This window comes from Eubalaena glacialis, chromosome X (assembly GCF_028564815.1).
Source record: "Eubalaena glacialis isolate mEubGla1 chromosome X, mEubGla1.1.hap2.+ XY, whole genome shotgun sequence".
Taxonomy (NCBI): Eukaryota; Metazoa; Chordata; class Mammalia; order Artiodactyla; family Balaenidae; genus Eubalaena; species Eubalaena glacialis.
Genome location: NC_083736.1, coordinates 83,967,605 through 83,989,432, shown reverse-complemented (window position 1 = coordinate 83,989,432; position 21,828 = coordinate 83,967,605). Strand labels below are relative to the sequence as shown.

Here is a 21,828-nt window from a genome sequence, read left to right as displayed (position 1 = left end):
TCTTTTCAGTTCTTTGTATCATCTTCAATTTTCCTTATCAATGTTTTATAGTTTTCAGAGTATAGGTCTTTCATCTCCTTGATTAAAGTTATTCCTAGGTGCTTTATCCATTTTGATGAAATTTCAAATGGAATTGTTTACTTTCATTATCTTTCTGATAGTTCATTATTAGTGTATAAGAAAGTAACAGATTTCTGTATACTAATCTTGTATCCTGCAAACTTACTAAATTAATTTATTAGTTCTAATATTTTTTCAAGGAAGACTTTAGGGTTTTCTATATAACATAACATGTCATGTGAAAATAGTGAAAATTTTACTTCTTCCCTTCCAATTAAGATGCCTTGTATTTCTCTTTCTTGTCTGATTGCTATGCCTATGACTTCCAGTACTATGTTACATAGAAGAGGCAAGAGTGAGAATCCTTGTCTTGTTGCTGATTTTAGAGGAGAAATTTTCAGCTTTTCACCATTAAGTATGAAGTTAGTTGTGGAGTTGCCATAATTAGCCTTTAATATGTTGAGATATGTTCCCTCTAATACCAAATTTAATGAGAGTTTTTATCATGAATGGATATTAATTTTTTTCAGATTTTTTTACTGCATCTATTGAGATAATCATGTGATTTTTATCCTTCCTTTTGTTAATATGGTGTGTCACATTATTGATATGCAGATACTGAATCATCATCGCATCCTGGAATATATTCCACTTGATCATGGTGTATGATTGTTTTTAAAAAGTGTTGAATTCAGTTTGCTAATACTTTGTTGGAGATTTTTGCATCTGTATTCATCATTGGCCTGTAATTATATTCTTGTAGTGTCTTTTTCTGGTTTTGGTATTAAGGTAATGCTGGCCTGATAAAATGAATCTGGGAGTGTTATGTCCTCTTCAATTTTTTTAATAGTTTGAGAAAGATAGGTATTAGCTCTTATTTTCTTTATATGTTTTGTAGAATTCTCCTCTGAAGCCATCTGACCCTGGACTTTAGCTCTTTGTTTCATTGATTTTTTTTTCTCTTTATTTTATTTCCTCTCAGGTCTTTATCATTTTCTTCCTTCTGCTGACTTTGGGCTTTGTTCTTTTCTCTTTTTCATTTAGATGGTAGGTTAAGTTGTTCATTTGAGATTTTTCTTGTTTCTTGAGGTAGGCCTGTATTGCTATAATCTTCCCTCTTAAAACTACTTTTGCTGTGTGTCATATATTTTGGATGTTGTGTTTTTATTTCCATTTTTCTGGAGTTATTTTCTGATTTCCTCTTTCATTTCTTCTTTCACCCATTGGTGTTTTAGTAACATGTGTTTAGTCTCCATGCATTTGTGTTTTTCCCATTTGTCTTCCTGTAATTCATTTTCTAGTTTACCATTGTGGTCAGAAAAAGTGCTTGATATAACTTCTCTCCTCTTAAATTTATTGAGAATTGTTTTCTGACCTAGCATGTGATCTATCCTGGAGAATGCTCTATGTTCACCTGACAAGAATGTGTATTCTGCTGGTTTTGGATGGAATGTCCTGTAGATATCTATTAAGTGCCAGTGGTCTAATGTACCATTTAATATGACTGTTTACCTATTGATTTTCTGTCTGGATCATCTGTCCATTGATGTAAGTAGGGTTTTAAATTCCCAATTATTATTGTATTATTGTTGATTTCTCCCTTTATGTCTGTTAACATTTGCTTTATATATTTAGGTGCTCCTATATTAGATGTACACATGCTAATGAGTGTTATATATTCTTCTTGTATTGATCCCTTTATCAAAATATAATGTCCTTTTTTGAACTTTATTATAGACTTTGTTTTAAAGTCTACTTTTTATGATATGAGTATAGCTGATATTTCATTTGCATAAAATATGTTTTTTCCATCCCCTCAGTTTCAGTATATGTGTGATTTCAACTCTGAAGTGAGTCTCTTGTAAGCAGCATATAGAAAGGTCTTGTTTTTTTTATTTGATCACCACCCTATGTCCTTTGAGTGGGCCATTTAGACCATTGACATTTAAAATGATTATTGATAGATATGTACTGATTTCCATTTTGTTACTTGTGTTCTGGTTCTTTTTGTAGTTCTTCTCTGTTCTTTTCTTCTTCATTCAGTTTCTTCCCTTATGGTTTGATGATTTTCTTTAGTGGTATGCTTGTGTTCCTTTCTCTCTAGTTTTTGTGTATCTATTGTTGGTTTTTGTTTTGTGCTTTCCATGGGGTTAATGTATGTTGACCTATAACTATGTCTACTTATTTTAAACTGATAGTCATTTAAGTTCAAGATCTAAAAGATCTAAAATTTTACACCCCCCCACACATTTTGTGTTTTTGATTCCATACTTTACATCTTAATGTATATCCCTTTAACTCTTTTTTGTAGTTATAGCTGATACTGCAATTTTGGCTTTTAATCTTCATACTAGTTTATTTAAGTGATTGACCACAGCCTTTACTATATATTTGCCTTTACTAGTAAGATCTTTCCCTTCATATAAATTCTTACTTCTTGTTGCAGCCTCTTCTCCACTTAGAGAAGACCACTTAGTAATTATTTTATAGTCAGTTTAGGTTTGATAAGCTCTTTTGGTTTTTGCTTATCTGACAAACTTTTGATCTCTCCTTTAATTCTGAATGATAACTTTACTGGGTAGAATATCCTAGATTCTTAGTTTTTCCCTTTTAGCACTTTAAATGTATCATGCCATTCCCTTCTCTCCTGTAATGTTTCTGCAAATAAAACGGCTGGCAACCTTACGGGGATTCTGTTGTATACAACTCCTTTCTTTCTTTTGCTGCCTTTAGAATTCTCTCTTTTTCTTTAACTTTTGCCATTTTAATTATGATATGCCTTGTGAGTCTCTTTAGGTTCAACAGATATCTGTATATCTGTTTCTTCTTCAGGTTTGGGTAGTTTTCAGTCATAATTTCCTCAAATACATTTTCGACCCCTTTCTCTCACTCTTCTCCTTTTGGGACCCCTAATTGTGCATGTTAGTACACCTGATGTTTTCTCAGGTGTCCCTTAAACTGTCCTCACCTAAATTTTTTAATTTATTTTTTTGTTGTTCTGATTGGGTGATTGCCATTATTTTATCTTCCAGATCACTTAAGCCTTCTTCTGTATCTCCTATTCTGCTCTTAATTCCTTCTAGTGTGCTTTTCATTTCAGTTATTTTATTCTTCAGCTCCGACTGGCTCTTTTTCATATATTCTAGTTCCTTGTGAAAATTCTCACTGTGTTCATCTATTCTTCCCTAATTCAGTTAGCATTTTTATTACTAATGCTTTGAACTCTTTTTCTGGTAAATTATTTACCTCTGTTTCATTAGTTGTTTTTTGGTTTTTTTTTCTTGTTCTTGGTTATAGATGAGTCATTCTGCCAGTCTCCAGTTTGTTTCCAGTGAGAATTGTTCCACATGTAGATGTATTTTTGATGTGTTTGTGGGGGGAGGTGAGTTCAGAGTAATCCTACTCTGCCATCTTGATCTCCTCCAAGATTTTGCTTTTTTTTTTTTTTTTAATATAAGCATTTACTGCTATACATTACTCTCAACACTGTTTTTGCTGCATCCCATATGTTTTGGTATATTGTGTTTTCTTTTTCATTTGGCTCAAGTTTTAAAAAACTTTTTTCTTGTGTTTAACTCTTTGACTCATTAAGTTTGTTGTTTATTTTTACATATTTGTGAATATTCCAGTTTTTCTTCTGCTACTGATTTCTATTTTCATTTCACCTTGATTAAAAAAGATACTTTCTATTATTCCAGTTCTTTTCAATTTATCAAGACTTTTTCATAAATTAATATATGTATTCCAGAGCCTGTTCCATGTGCAAGTGAATAAAATAAGTATTCTGCCATTGCTGTGTGGAGTCTTTTTATGTCTTTGAGGTTCAGTTGGTCTATAGTGTTATTGAATTCCTGTATTTCTTTATTGATCTTCTGTCTGGTTTTTCTATTCATTATTGAAAGTGGGGACAGGATGCCAGCAAGATAGCAGATAAGGAGATACCAACCTTCATCACGTCCAATAAAACAATAATTATACATCTATTCACAGAGGAAAATAGGTCTTAGAGATGTCAGGAGTCCACTTAAGAAACTGCAGCCACACTGTGGAGCAAAAAACCTGAGAATAACCATAGAAAAATTATACTGAGATTAGTTTTGTTTTTCCTTACATCACCCCCCGACACACACACACACTGACACTGTTCAGCACCAAGAGGACATTTCCTGGTCTGACAGTTCTCCTTGCAGGGAAAGGCAGATCAGGGTGAGTGACCAGCTTCTTCAGCCTTTCAGGGCACTGCATGGAGGAATCCACTTCAGTTTTACCCCACCCAGGTCTCTGGGGATACCTGCAGAGCTGAGACATCTGGAGATAGTTAGGAACAAAGAAAGTCAGTGTCAGACACACAGTAAGAATAAACATAGTTCCCAAGTGTCCTGCTCTGCAGCAGACCACAGCAGCCTTTTCCACTGTGGACATTCCCCCAACAGCATTCACCACTATGGATCCCACAGGGTTTTCCATTACAGACCCCAGTGTCCTGTTCTTCACAGGACCCCAACAACATTCACCACTGAGGAAAACAACAGCCAGTACAGCCACCATGGACACACTGCAGCTTTTTCCACTGAGGGCCCCACAGGTTTTTGTCTTTACAAACGTCACCCTCTCAAGTGTCTCACTGCCCCCAAACCCTCCAGAGCCACCCTGGCTAGCACTGCCACAGACTGTCCAGCCCCAGGACCCACTATGGCTATCACTTACATGCTTACACCTGGCCTAGGCCCTTGCAGCTATGTTCATACACGCTACTGACCCCATCCCCCATAGCTACACATGTACATGCCACCAGCCCTGACCTTTGCAGCTCTGCACACATAAGGCTGTCTTCCACTGCAGTGTGCAAGCACAAAGCTAATCCTTGTGGCCACACATGTGCATGCCTCTGATCCAGCACCCGCAGATGAGCTCATGCATGCAGCCAGCTGCAACTTCCATTGCCAGACTCCGCTGCCAAACATACAACCACAGCTGACCCCTGAAGCTATGGTGTGCACACTGCCAGCCCCAGCCTCCATAGTTGCACATGTACCCACAGCTGTCATGACCCAGGTCACTGGCCTGCACTGCCTTGTGCACATCCCTACAGCTGTGTGAGTGCATGTTGCCAGTTCCAATTCCAGTAGCTGCATATGCACCTGCAGTTGTCTCTGACCCCTGATGCTGACCCTGGTTCTCACCACTATGAGTGTGACTGCAGCCAGCCCCTGTGGCCACACATGTGCCTACAGCTGGCCCTCACAGCTATTCAAGTGCACACTGCTGGTCCCAGCTATGACTGCAAATTGTACTGGTTCCTTGCACTGGACCTGGAAGCACTGCTGAAGACTTCAACAGCTGTTGCAATTGCAGATCCCCTACATTATGTAGTCATGCAGACCCTAACTACTTAAGCCCACAAGAAACTATGACTCCCAGATCCAGAGCCACTACACAAACTGCACTTGATAACCTGTGCCACTAGACCCAGGGCCACAGCATGCTAATATTTATCGCTACAAATAAGTGAGAATCTGTCCTTACTAAAGCCAGTCTATAAATCTGGAAGAGGAAATGGCTTCTTTAAATGTGGAGACACCTATGCAAGCTTACAGGAATCATGAAGCTTCAAAGAAACATGACATCACCAAAGAAACACAATAAACTTCCAGTAATCAACCTCAAAGAAATGGAGATCCACTAATTAGTGAAAAATAATTCAAAATAATGGTTCTAAAGAAGCTCAGTGAGTCCAGGAAAACACAGAAAAACACTTTGATGAAACCAGGAAAATATTAAAAGAAGAAAATGACAAGTTCAATATGGAGATAGAAAACATTCAAAAGAACCAAATAGAAATTTTAAAGCTGAAGAAAACAATGATTGAATTACAAATGCAGAAAGAGCTTCAACAGCAGACTTGATGAATCAAAAGAAGGAATAAGAAAACTTGAAGATAGGTCATTTGAAATTATCCAAGGAATAAAAAAGGTAAAAAGAATGAATTGGAATGAAAAAAGCCTATAGAATTTATAAGAAGCCATAAAGAAAGCCTACAATTGCATTATAGGAGTCCAAGAAGGAGAAGAGTGAGAGAAAGGAAACAGAAAGTTTATTTAAAGAAAAAATGGTTCAAAACTTCCTGAATATGTGAAGAGACTTGAATATCCAGGTATATGAAACTCAAAGGTCCTCAGTGAGGTCCAACCCAAAGAAAACTTCACCAAGACATTATAATCAAACTGTCAAAAATCAAAAGCAAAAAATGATTTTAAAGGCAGCAAGAGAAAAGAGTTGTCACATGCAAGGGACAACCTCCCTACCACCTGCCATAAGGCTAGCCATAGATTTTTCAGCAGAAACTTTGTAGGCTAGGAGAGAGTGGAATAATACATTCAAAGTGTGAAATGAAAAGAACTGCACAACAGAAATATTTTATATATTCCAGTAAATCTGTCTTTCAGAATTGAAGGAGAAATAGAAACATTTCCAAACAAACAAAAGCTGAAGAAGTTCATCACCATTAGACCTGCCTTACAAGAAATGTTAAAGGGAGCTCAAGTTGAAATGAAAAGATGCTAATTAGTAACATGAAAATATATGAAAATAAAAAAACTCACTCATAAATGTAAATATATGGTCAAATTCAGACTACTCCAATATTGTAATAGTATGTAAATCACTTATAACTCAAGTAAAAATATAAAAGAGAAAAGTATCTTAAGAAACCTATAACTATAATAATTTGTTAATGGATATACAATCAGAAAATGTAAATTGTAACATCAAAAACATGAAATGTGGGTGGGGGGATTAAAACTGTCGAGACATTATGCAACCAAAATTAAGTGGTTATCAGATAAAAATAGACTGTTATAACCATAAGATGTTTTATTTAAGCCTCATGGTAACCATAAACAAATTATAGCAATAAATGCATCAATAATTCAATTCTCCAGTCAAAACACAGAATGGCTGAATATATTTTAAAAAACAACAACAACTATATGCTGTCTACAAAAGACTCACTTCAGCTTTAACGACACAGAAAGAATGAAAGTGAAGGGATAGAAAAAGATGTTCCATGCAACTGGAAACCAAAAGGGAACTGGGTAGGTATACTTATATCAGACAAACTAGACTTTAAGTCAAAGCTATAGCAGGACACATAGAATGTTATTACATGATAATAAAATGGTCAATTTATCAAAAATAAATAATAACTGTAAATATACATGAACCCCAAATCAGAGCACCTAAATATATAAAGCAGTATTAATATATCTGAAGGGAGAAATAGAGAGCAATACAATAATATATGGGACTACAATACCCCACTTTCAACAATTGATAGATCATCCAGAATAAAATAAAAAAGAAAACATTGGACTTGAACTATTCCATAGACCTAATGGACCTAACAGACATATACAGAAGATTCCACCCAGTAGCATAAGAAAACACAATTTTTTCAGTGAACATAGAATATTCTCCAGAACAGATCATATGACAGTTCACAAAAAAGTCTTAGCAAATTTAAGAAGATTGAAATTATCTCAAGCATCTATTCCAACTACAATGGTATGTAACTAGAAATCAATAACAGGAGAAAAATAGAAGATTCATAAATACATGGAGCTCAAAGAACATGCTTCTGAACAACCAATGGGTCAAAGAAGAAACAAAAAGGGAATTCAAAAAAACATCTTGAAGAGTTTTTATCATAAATGAATGTTGAATTTTGCCAAAAGCTTTTTCTGCATCTATTGAGATGATCATATGGTTATTTCTCAATTTGTTAATGTGGTGTATGACATTGATTGATGTGTGGATATTGGAAAATCCCTGGAATAAATCTCATTTGACTGTAGTGTATGATCTTTTTAATGTATTGTTGGATTCGATTTGCTAGTATTGTTGAAGATTTTTGCATCTATGTTCATCAGTGATATTGGCCTATAATTTTCTTTTTTGTGATATCTTTGTCTGGTTTTGGTATCAGGGTGGTGGTAGACTCAGAATAAGTTTGGCAGTGTTCCTTCCTCGGCAATTTTTGGTAATATTTTCAGAAGGATAGGTGTTTACTCTTCTCTAAATGCTTGACAGAAATCACCTGAGAAGCCATCTGGTCTTGGACTTTTGTTTGTTGAGAATTTTTAAATTACTGATCCAGTTTCAGTACTGGTTATTGGTCTATTCAAATTTTCTATTTATTCCTGGTTCAGTCTTGGGAGATTGTAACTTTCTAAGAGTTCACCCATTTCTTCCAGGTTGTCCATTTTACTGCCATATGATTTCTCATAGTAGTTCCTTATGGCACTTTGTATATCTGTGGTGTCAATTGTAACTTCTCCTTTTTTATTTATAATTTTACTGACCTGGGCCCTCACCCTTTTTTTTTTCTTGATGAATCTGGCTAAAGGTTTATTAATTTAATTTATCTTTTCAAAGAACCAGCTTTTAGTTTCATTGATTTTTTTTTTCTGTTGTTTTCTTCATCTCTACTTCATTTATTTCTGCTCCAATATTTATGATAAAAACTCTTCAGAAAATGGGTATAGAGGGAACATACCTCAACGTAATAAAGGCACAGCTAACATCATACTCAACGGTGAAAAGCTGAAAGAATTTCCTCTAAGATCAGGAACAAGACAAGGACGCCCACTCTCACCACTTTTATTCAACGTAGTTTTGGAAGTCCCAGCCATAGCAATCAGAGAAGAAAATGAAATAAAAGGAATCCAAATTTGAAAAGAAGAAGTAAAACTGGTACTGTTTGCAGATGGCATGATGCTACAGATAGGAAATCCTAAAGTTGCTACCAGGAAACTACTAGAACTCATCAATGAATTTGTTAAAGTTGCAGGATACAAAATTAATATACAGAAATCTGCTACATTTCTATACACTACCAATGAAATATCAGAAAAAGAAATTAAGAAAACAATTCCATTTACCATCACATCAAAAAGAATGAAATACCTAGGAATAAACCTACCTAAGGAGGCAAAAGACATGTACTCTGAAAATTATAAGATGCTGGTGAAAGAAATTGAAGACAACACAAACAGATGTAAAGATATACCATGTTCTTGTATTGGAAGAATCAATATTAATAAAATGAACATACTACCCAAGGCAATCTACAGATTCAATGCAATCCCTATCAAATTACCAATGGCATTTTTCACAAAACTAGAACAAAAAATTCTAAAATTTGTATGGAAACACAAAAGACCCTGAATAGCCAAAATAATCTTGAGGAAGAAGAACAGAGCTGGAGGAATCAGACTCCCTGACTTCAGACTATACTTCAAAGCTACATTAATCAAAACATTATGGCAGTTGCACAATAACAGACATATAGGTCAACAGAACAAGATAGAAACCCCAGAAATAAACCCACACATTTATAGTAAATTAATCTATGACAAAGGAGGCAAGAATATACCGTGAAGAAAACACAGTCTCTTCAGTAAGTGGTCCTGGGAATACTGGACTGCTACATGTGAAAGAATGAAATTAGAACATTCCCCAAAACCACATACAAAAATAAAGTCAAATGGATTAAAGACCTCAAAGTAAGACCAGATACTATAAAACTCCTAGAGGAAAATATAAGCAGAACACTCTTTGACATAAATTGCATAAATATTTTTTTGAATCTGTCTCCTAGAGTAATGGAAATAAAAACAAAAATAACAAATGGGACATAATTAGATCTAAAAGCTTTTGCACAGCAGAGGAAACCATAAATAAAATGAAAAGACAACCTACTGACTGTGAGAAAATATTTGCAAATGATGCTACTGACAAGGGATTAATTTCTAAAATATACAAACTGCTCATATGGCTTAATATCAAACAAATCAAATGACCCAATCAAAAAATGGCCAGAAAATCTAAATAAACATTTCTCCAAAGAATACATACAAATGGCCAACAGACACTTAAAAAGATGCTCAATATTGCTAATTATTAGAGAACTGCAAATCAAAATTACCATGAGATATCACTTCACACCAGTCAGAATGGCCATCCCTAAAAATTCTACAAATAATAAATACTGGGGAGGGTGTGGAGAGTAAGGAGCCCTCCTACACTGTTGCTAAATTGGTGCAGCCACTGTGGAGAACAATATGGAGGTTTCTTAAAAAACTAAGAATAGAGTTAGTATACGATCCTGCAGTCCCACTCCTGGTCATATATCAGGAGAAAACTCTAATTCAAAAAAATACACACACCCCAATTTTCATAGTACCACTGTTTACAATAGCCATGGAAGCAACCTAAATGTCCATTAACAGATCTATTGATAAAGAAGATGTGGTATATATATTTACAATGGATTATTACTCAGTCATAAAAGAGAATGAAATAATGCCATTTGCAGCAACTTGGATGGACTTAGAGATTATCATATTAAGTGAAGTAAGTCACACAAATATCATATGATATCATTTGTATGTGGAATCTAAAAAAATGATGCAAATGAAGTTATTTACAGAACAGAAATAGACTCAGAGTCATAGAAAACAAACTCATGGTTACCAAAGGGGATAGTGGCAAGGGAGAGATAAATTGGGAGTTTGGGATTAACATATGCACACTACTACATGTAAAATAGGTGGGCAAAAAGCACCTACTGTATAGCACAGGGAACTATATTTACTATCTTGTAATAACCTATAATGGAAAATAATATGAAAAAGATATATATATATATCTGAATCACTACTTTGCTGTACACCTGAAACTAACACAACATTGTAAATTATACTTTAAAAGGGTTAGCAAAAATTAAAACAAAGAAAAATTCTTGAGGCAAAAAAATGTAAGCACAAGAGAGGAAAACTTATGAGATGCAGTTCTAAGAGGGAAAATTATATTTATAAATGCCTACATTAAGAAAATAATAAATATTTAAATTAAACAATCCAACTATAATCCTCAACAAACTTGAAGAAGAAAAACAAATTAGGCTCAATGTTAGTAGAGGAAAGGAAATAATAAAGATTAGAGCAGAAATAAAATGAAATATAGACTAGGAAATTAATAGAAAATGTGAAAGGAATAAAGATGGCTTTTTTTTAAAAAAGATAAACCCAATTGACAAATCTTTAACTATATTAAGAAAAAAAAGAGAGAACTCAAATAAATAAAATCAGAAATAAAAGAGAGGGCATTATAACTGATCCCACAGGACTACAAAGAATCCTAAGAGACTACCAAAACATTTAAAGAAGATCTAACATCAATTCTTCTCAAACTCTGACAAAATCATTTTATGAGGGCAGCATTTCTCTGATACCAAAGCCAGACAATAACACTACATGAAAAGAAATTTACAAGTCAATATCCCTTATAAACATAGATGCAAAATTCCTCAACAAAACATTAGAAAACCAAATTCAATAGCACATTAAAAGGATCATATGCCATGATCAAGTGGATACATCCTTGAGATGCAAGAATTGTTCAATATGCAAAATCAATAAATGTGATACACCATGTTAACAAAATAGAGTATAAAAATTATATGGTCCTCTCAATAGATCCTAAAAAGGTTTTTTGACAAAATTCAACATTCATTCATGTTAAAATCTGTCAACAGTGGATAAAGAAGAAATGTACTTCAACATAATAAATGCAGTCTATATCAAACCCACAGCTAACATCATACTCAATAGAGAAAAACTGAAATATTTTCCTCTAAGAAACAAAACAAGCGTACCCACTCTACTTCTATTCAACATAGTACTGGTAGCCCTAAAAATCATCTAGTCAGGAAAAATGCATGAAAGGTATCCAAATTGGAAAAGAAGAAGCAAAATCATCTTTATTTCCAAATGACATAAATTTACATATAGAAAACCTTCCATTAAAAACTGTTAAAACTAGTAAATGAATTCAATAAAGTTACAGGATACAAAATCAATTTACACTATTATTTCCATTTCTATAAACTAACAATAAACTATCTGAAAAAGTAAATAAGAAAACAATCCCATTTACAATACCATCAAAAAGAATAAAACAAATAACTCAATTCTTTTTATGGCTGAGTAATATTCCATTGTATATATGTACCACATCTTCTTTATCCATTCATTTGTCGATGGACACTTAGGTTCCTTCCATGTCCTGGCTATTGTAGATAGAGCTGCAATGAACATTGTGGTACATGACTCTTTTTGAATTATGGTTTTCTCAGGGTATATGCTCAGTAGTGGAATTGCTGGGTCGTATGGTAGTTCTATTTTTAGTTTTTTTAAGGAACCTCCATACTGTTCTCCATAGTGGCTGTATCAATTTACATTCCCACCAACAGTGTATTGTAGTGAGGTGGATGGACCTAGAGTCTGTCATACAGAGTGAAGTAAGTCAGAAAGAGAAAAACAAATACCGTATGCTAACACATATATATGGAATCTAAAAAAAAATAAAAATAAAAATAAAAATGGTCATGAACAACCTAGGGGCAAGACAGGAATAAAGATGCAGACCTACTAGAGAATGGACTTGAGGACACAGAGAGGGGGAAGGGTAAGCTAGGACAAAGTGAGAGAGTGGTAGTGTATATATGGACATATATACACTACCAAATGTAAAATAGATAACTAGTGGGAAGCAGTCGCATAGCACAGGGAGATCAGCTCCGTGCTTTGTGACCAGCTATAGGGGTGGGATAGGGAGGGTGGGAGGGAGGCAGACACGAGAGGGAGGAGATATGGTGATATATGTATGTGTATGGCTGATTCACTTTGTTGTAAAGCAGAAACTAACACACCATTGTAAGGCAATTATACTCCAATAAAATTGTTAAAAAAAAGAATAAAACAAGAACAAGCTTGACAAAGGAGATGAAAGATCTGTACACTGAAAACTATAAAATATTGATGAAAGAAATTGAAGGAGACACAAATAAATGGAAAGATATACCATGTTCATGGGTTGGGTGAATTATTATTTTTAAAATATCAACTCTACCAAAAGTGATCTACAGATTCAATACAGTCCCTGTCAAATTTCAATGGCATTTTTCACAGAAATAGAAAAAAAAACTTAAAATTCATATGGGACCACAGAAGACCTCGAATAGCTAAAGCAACTTTGGGCAAGAGCAAAGCTGGAAGCATCACACTTCATGATTTCAAATTGTATTACAAAGCTAGAGTAATCCAAACATTATGGTACTGGCATAAAAACAAACACATAGATCAATGGAATGGAATAAGGATCCCAGAAAGAATCCCACATATATATGGTCAATTAATTTTCAACAAGGGTGTCAATAATTCACAAGGGAGAAAAGGTAGGCTCTTTAATAAATTGCATTGGGAAAACTGGATATCCACATGCAAAAGAGTGAATCTGGACCTTTATCTTACATCATGCACAATAATCAACTCAAAAATGGATTAAAGACTTAAACATAATACATGAAACCATGAAACTCCTAGAAGGAAACAGAGGAAAAGCTCTTTGACATTGATTTTTGCAATGTTATTTTTTTTTCTCTTGATTTGACAGCAAAACACAGGCAATAAAAGATAAAATAAACTAGTAGGACTACACCAATCCAAAAAAGCTCTGGATAGCAAAGGAAACAAAAAAAATGAAAAGACAACTATGGATAGAAGTAAATATTTGCAAATCATATATCTGATAAAGGATGAATATTAAAATTTGACAAGTAACTCACACCACTCATTGGCAAAAAAAACACATACAATTCAGTTAAAAGTTGGAGAGAAGAACTGAATCAACATTTTTCCAAAGAAGACATACAAATGGCCAGCATGTGCATGAAAAGATGGTCAAGATCACTAATCATTAAGGAAATGCAAATCAAAACCACAATGAGTTTGTCACTTCACATCTGTTAGGTTAGCTATTATAAAATGTCAAAAGATAACTATTGTTGGAAATAATGTGGAGAAAAGAGAACCATTGTACACTGTTGGTGGGAATGTAAATTGTACAGGCATTATGGAAAACAATAGGAGATTCCTTAAAAAATTAAAACTGGAAATATAATATGGTCTAGTAATTCCCACTTCTGGTTGTATATTCAAAGGAAATAAAATCTATGTCTCAAAGAGATATCTGAACTACTTGCACTCATTGCAGTATTGTTCACAGTAGTCAAGATATGGAAACAGCCTAAGTGCCCATTGACAGATGAATGGCTAAAGAAAATATGATACATGCACATACACTCACACACACACACACACACACACACACAAACTGGTATACTTCTCAGCCTTTATAAAGAAGGAAATTCTGCCATTTGTGACAACATGGAAGAACCTGGTGGACAGTATGCTAAGTGATAAGCCAGAAACAGAAATACAAATATCTCATGAATCTCATTTATAAGTGGAATCAAAAAAAAAAAAAAAGTCAAACTCATAGTAACAGATAGTAGAATTGTGGTTACCAAATGTTGAGGAGTGGGGGAAAAAAGAAGCTATTGATCAAAGGGTGCAAACTTTCAGTTATAAGATGAATAAGTTCTGGAGATATAATATACATTATAGTGACTATAGTTTATAATAACGTTGAATACTTGAAATTTGCTAAGAGAATAGATCTCAAAAGTTCTCACCACACAAAAAGATATATATATAGTAAACATATGAGGTGATGGATATGTTAATTAGCTTAATTGTGGTAATCTTTTCACAATGTATACATATTTTAAAATATCACCTTTTACTCCTTACATACACTCAATTTTTATTTGTCAATAATACCTTAATATAGCTGTTTTTTAAAAACTTTTAAAAAACAAAGTGGAGTATTGAAGTCTCTTATTGTTGTAGAGCTCTCTATTTCTTCCTTCAATTCTGTCAATGCTTGCTTCATACATTTAGGACCCGTGATGTTTGGTTCCTTCATCCTTTTTGTTAGAAAGCATGTGGTTTGGTTATTTCTGTAGATTGGAACTGATTTTAGTTTTGACACAAATAGAAATCAATGTAAAAAGGAAAATGTATTGTTTATATAGATTTTATGTTGCAGTAAATGATTATGCATTCACTACATAAATTCAGTGAGGCATTTATCATGTGGAACCATATAAAAAGGTTCTTGTAAAACATAATTGATTCTATCTCTACCTCTGAATTTACAAAGAGTACAGCGTCATTATTCAAAGGTATCTTTCTTTCACTGAAACTGTAAAAGTTGAAGAAAGAGTGTTTAACTCCAATAATTAACTCCTATCCCAGGGACATCTGCTAAGCTTTATGGAAATATAGAGACAGATGAGCAATAAATTTCCCCACTCCTAGCCCCTAAAAATGGATAGCTATAATCCCGATCACTGCTCTACCAATAAGGTTTCTTAAAATACCTTATAAAATACAAGAGGTTTTATTTCTTCTTTTCTACATGTCATGCATCCAATTCATCCAAAAAACTCATCAAGTTACCTACGTATAAATAAAAGGAGGCAGAAATAAGCTTTACTTCATTCTATTTAAAATCAGTGCTTGCTTCGGCAGCACATATACTAAAATTGGAATGATACAGAGAAGATTAGCATGACCCCTGTGCAAGGATGACATGTAAATTCGTGAAGCATTCCATATTTTTAAACGCTGGAGAGGGTGTGGAGAAAAGGGAACCCTCTTGCATTGTTGGTGGGTATGTAAATTGATACAGCCACTATGGAGAACAGTATGGAGGTTCCTTAAAAAACTAAAAATAGAACTAGCATATGGCCCAGCAATCTCACTACTGGGCATATACCCTGATAAAACCATAATTCAAAAAGAGTCATGTACCACAATGTTCATTTCAGCTCTATTTACAATAGCCAGGACATGGAAGCAACCTAAGTGTCCATCAACAGATGAATGGATAAAGAAGATGTGGCACATATATACAATGGAATATTACTTAGACATAAAAAGAAATGAAACTGAGTTATTTGTAGTGAGGTGGTTGGACCTAGATTCTGTCTAGGTGCAGAGTGAAGTAAGTCAGAAAGAGAAAAACAAATACCGTATGCTAACACATATATATGGAATTTTTAAAAAAATGGTTCTGAAGAACCTAGGGGCAGGACAGGAATAAAGACGCAGACGTAGAGAATGGACTTGAGGACACGGGGAGTGGGAAGGGTAAGCTGGGACAAAGTGCGAGAGTGACATGGACATATATACACTACCAAATGTAAAATAGATAGCTAGTGGGAAGCAGCCACATAGCACAGGGAGATCAACTCGGTGCTTTGTGACCACCTGGAGGGGTGGGATAGGGAGGGTGGGAGGGAGACGCAAGAGGGAGGAGATATAGGAATATATGTATATGCATAGCTGATTCACTTTGTTATAAAGCAAACACTAACACAGCATTGTAAAGTAATTATACTCCAATAAAGACGTTAAAAATAAAATAAAATAAAAGTGTTATAAGGCTTCTCGTATTTAGTACCATATTGGTAGCATTATTAAAATATATAAATCTATATCAAGGTTGTAGAGTTTGTTCCATATCCAATTCCTATTTCTGGAGTCAAAGAAGGATCAGTCCTATGGACAGCTTTTTATTGTTCTTAGATTTACTTGGTAAGTAGGACTCTTACAATCTATATTTGCATTGGTGTTTTCACACTAGATAATTTAAAAACTCACTTTATGTGAAACATTCCTCTTTTCTTTTAAATTAATGGATATTAAAAATTGCATGGAGATTGAGTCTACATATTCTTAGGAAAAAATGTTTCTAAAAATAATTTTAAATAACAGGGATTTAATTTTAGTTCTGTGACCTGTATTTAGTTTTGATAATTTTGTAACTTATCTTTCCTAAATGATAAGACTTGTAAGCCTTTTATATTTCAATAGCATAATTTGTAACAAATCTAAATTATTGAAGAATCACTGTGTTTTTAGAATCAGAATTGGCATATTTGCCCACAGAGCAGTGTTCAAAAAGGTCATCAAAAGATAAATATTCTCTGCTAGAATATCATATGAGAAAAGGATATAGAAGAGTTTTAATTGAAGTCCTAAGATATTATACGAGGTATAATCAAACAGCAAGAAGAACTTGTTGATTGACTCAGACATTGATGAAATTATTATCCTGGTTCTAACCATAGAAAGAAGGAAAGGGAAGGCATTCAGGAAAGATTTAACTTTAACAGTAGAGACTGAAAAATCTTACAATACTTGCAACTTTAAGAATCAGTGTTTTTAATGATTTCTAAAATCTGGCAAGATTGAGAAATGCTCTCTTAGCAAAGTGAGCATTGCACTACAGAAAGAGCATGAGGCTTTGAAGTCTGGCAAACATGGGTTTCAGTCCTAGATCTATTATTCAGTAGCTAGATGACTGGGAAAATTATTTGAACTCTCTAATCCTCAATGTCCATATCTTTAAAATAAGACACATTGCACAAGAAATCTGTGTGTGTGTATGTGTGAATATTAAATGGATGATTATACCAAAAATGTCTTAGCACATGTAAGAGTTTCAAGAAACACTAATCTCATTAACCCTATACTTTATTTTTAAAATATATATTAACGTTATTAATGATATCATAGTGTTTGTGCATTTTAATATAAAGAAATATCTTCATATTTTCCATCTGCTTTTTCAGAAGTGAAAATTTCATTGATCAGCTCATTCATCTATGTTCCAAGTAATGGAGATGTGAGTGAACAAGCCGCAGACCCTATCCTCAGGCAACAATTTGGTAACAATACAAACAATAAAATTAAAAAATTAAAATACAGTGTGAGAGGTGATATAATACACTGGAACGGGTTACAGAAACAGAGGAAGGAGAAACACAAAGAAAAAATCAGCAAAAAAGGGAGGAAGTAGGAATAGAAATTTAAAAAAATACTTTAATGATAAGTCATAATTGAGAGAAAAAAGAGAACAAAAAATTTTAGGGAGTTTATAGACACTTTATTCACAGTATAATACTGCTTTCTAAGGGCATGGACATTGATCAGTAGGCTTATGTTATTGGAATACCCAGATGAAAGTGACATATGAAATAATTTGTTTGGATACATATAATGGAAAACACCTGAAAAATTATCTACTCAATAAATATGTGTGAAGCCCTCACAATGTAAATATCAAGTATTCCAATTATTTAATATCCTTTTATTTTTAATTCATGCAACTTTGTGTCATGTAACACATAAAATATGTTTCCAGGTGAGAATTACAGGAGTATACAGAGATTTTTTTATTCTGTGAATAATTTTATAAAAAAAAAACATTTAAATGCCATTACTTAAATTGTACCCTTGTAGGGTATTTTCACTTTTATTTTATTGATTATACAGTTCCCCCTTTTCAGGCAAATCAATCTTATTCCTTTTTAATAAGAGTACAATTTCCAGCTAAGCTGGCTGAGAACTACTCTGTCTTCAAAATTAGTGTTGTCTTATTTGCCTTTTCAAGATCTTTTATGTCAATTGTCACCAAAACTAGAACGTACTTTATTTTTAATTATTCTTTCATTCTACCCCTCCCTATGGTCCCTCAAAGTAAGCTTGGAACTTAGTTGAAAAACTCCACTTAAATTGGTTACATTTTCTCAGCAGCATCACATACTACAGAGAACCTCTTTTAGTCCACAGATGTTGAGGCAGCACAAGACATTAGCTGTCAAAGTAACTCTCCATAACCACCTGCTATTTGCATGCAAAACATGCCTCCCTGTTGAGACCACAAAAGTAAATGCATTTTTTAGGAAAAAAGTACTGGTTTAAGCAATGACAGAACTTTTCTTTCTTTTCTTCTCACAAATTACTAAATTTATCTTTATGTGACAAAAATAACAGGGAATTCCAAAAGATGTATAATAATTAGTAAGAAAACATTTTTGCAAAAAAAATATTTTTAAAAAGTCTCAGCCTTTATCACCAATAAAAAACTTGAAACAAAAATATAGTTGTTTAAAAAAAAATAGTTATTTGTTTAGCATAATACCTTTTATGGAATAGGAAGAGTTTATACTAGATATGTTGAAGCTATTACTTTAATTACGTAGTATGGAAACCCTTTCATTACCGTAATTTAAATATTAAGTTTTTTCATTATAATCTGGAAAAACCTGCATAATAGATTCTCACACTAGCTCAGGATATACTATTCAGTATGTCCTTAACACATGACTAGACAAACTATTGTTAATAAACATATTCATACTATTTTAACGATGTTCCACTGCAATGAACTGAAACTTAAGAAGTTGATCTGAAATCATTGTCTCAACTAACTTGTTATATGTGAATTTTTAAAAACAATTAAGACTACAATTAAAAACTGTTCTCTAATTTATTGTTGAAATGAGACTGTCCAGTCATAGTCTACTGCACATTCTCTCCAGAAGAATATTTCCATTAAACTAGTCAAATAGAAATCGAAGTTGTTATATGTGTTCATGTGTGTATGTGTAAGAGAGAGAAAGAGAAAGAGAAAAAGGGAGTGTTGGAGAGAAAGAGGGAGAGAGAGAAAGAGAGAGGGAGGAGAGTGAATAAGCAAAGGTCTTTATTCTTGTCATATATTAATAAAGTGAATGTGTGACTAAGTGTATATCTTACACCATGATATGTAAAAACTTATACATTCTCTATTTGCATAAATGCACGGAAGCAGCATGATACTTTGCACCCAAAAATTAAGAACTAGATAAGGAATCAATAAATTAGACTGCTGCTTTTTTAAGGCTTGGCATTGCAAAAATATTATTACCTCATTTTATAATAAAGAAAATATAAATCGTAACAGTTACTGTTGAAGAAATTTGTCTATAACTATTGTGAATAGTATAAAATAAGTCCAACATCTTAAACTTCGTAGAATAGAAAGAACTACTTTTTATTTTCTGATGGCGATCTTATGTCCTCTCTAAGTGAGAAACAGGCAAAACTGTAGTGACAACAATATTCACTGTTAAATTAAGATAAGTGGAGTGCTGCCTAGGAACGAAACAGAAAAGACAGGAAAAGTATGCATTTTGAAACATTAAATAGATCTGCTCTCAGAATGATTAGCTTGTTATATCAGTTGTGTTAAATGGAATTATTTCAAATTATTCCTAACAAGATATTATACTTTCTGTTTCCAACGTATTTCAAACGAGATACCCAAAGTCTTTTACAAATATAAACACATTAAGGTTTTTGTGTCTCTGTTAAGTAATGACAAGATACAAGATACACTATTTCCTCAAGCATGTGGAATTTGGGCATATTTTCTTGACTTGCAAGACAAAATGCTAAACTCCTTTTCAGGAAAAAGAATCATGTATCCCTTCTTTGGTCTCTTATATTGGGATTCCTTTTAAGTATGTTCAATAATTTTCATCTAGTTTTTTCCTTATGATAAAAATTAATGACAAATGAAAAGTGTTTGAAAAAGTGCTATTAATATACTTTACCAGTTTTACCTTGTTTCTCTAAAGTAAAATGCATTCCAGTGATGCATAATCTCCACAGATTCCCTTTCCTACTTTGTGAACCTTTGAGAGACCATCTTAAATTTTGAGATAATTTTACCTTCAAAGAGCTGGAAGCAAATAATTATTTATAGAATCTTTATAGAGCAGCTACAGCAAATCATTTTATTTTCACTAGACAAATAGCAGTTCAACATATATTCTGTGTTACCTACCATTGGGGTTGGACCTAATGATCCATGTTCAGGTTGTGATTTATACAATAATGCTCTGTTAAATTATCTCTTGATCACGTGGCACTACCTTAATTTATTTCCCCAGTTTTTCTGCAGGAATTAAACATATTAAGTAAAAAAAGTCACAGTCCTTATGTTACTCTTGAAGAAATTAGGAGCTTTATGTAGATAGCTTCAATATTTCTGACCTTAAGAACTTTATTTTATACACCATGGTTTTTAAAAAATGAATTAAATAAATAAAGATAAAATAGAAAATCTTTCCAAAGAGAAAATCTGATTCAACAATGACAGAAGTGTGGGTTAGAAAATGTACTAGACGGGCTTTGTCTGGAGATCTATTTTTTCTTCTAAGCCTTAGGCAAGCCACTTAAACAGCCTCAGGTCTCAGGCTCCACGTGAGGACTTTGGATGTGATGATCTCTAATATTCCTCCAGTTTTAAAATTCAGTGATGATCAAACTGTGTATTTTTGTTCCAGTGATCATTAAATATAGTGTTACTTATTTTACCATTTAAAGCATGCCTTTAAAAACAAAAACAAAAACAAAAAAAACATGAATTGGTACTTGAAAATTGGGCCAGATATTTTCATTCCCACTGGGGACACCCGGCTTCCGGATGTGTAGTATAATGGAGCTTGCTCCTATAAATCTGGTTTGTGCTCAGGGAAAAGGGGAAACAATCTGCACTGCTATAGCAAAGAGCCCTTGTAACTTTCAGTAGGTACTTGTTTTTGGACAAGTTATCTGTGGTTAGAGAAAGGCCACCACAAGACATGACAGTCCCTATCTCTCTTAGGGTCAGAGGTGTGAGAGATTTTAGGCAGCAAAGTGTGCAGAGCAGACAATGCCAAGGGTGATAGTGGTAGGTAAAAGCAGTAAATATAACTTGGAAACCTAAACAGTTTGTACAAGTATGTGTGGTGAATTAAGTAGGCTGAGAAATGAGAATTACAAGCTTACTCAATGAAACTGGGAATGCAGAATATCAACCAATATTTTTGAATAGTTAAAAAGTGCAAAGTCCTGTGCTAAGCACAGTAGAAATACAATGATAAATCTGGCTTGATCTTGCCATCAAGATCCATGTCTACAATTAAGA

The 21,828-nt window shown here is 33.6% G+C and overlaps 1 non-coding gene across 1 annotated transcript; it reads left to right on the top strand.

Annotated features, from left to right (window-relative positions):
• The first annotated feature begins 15,541 nt into the window (after positions 1 to 15,541).
• LOC133082837 (U6 spliceosomal RNA) lies at positions 15,542 to 15,648 on the top strand. The gene has a single exon (XR_009699054.1). It is a non-coding gene; the product is annotated as a U6 spliceosomal RNA (small nuclear RNA).
• The last annotated feature ends 6,180 nt before the right edge of the window (positions 15,649 to 21,828 follow it).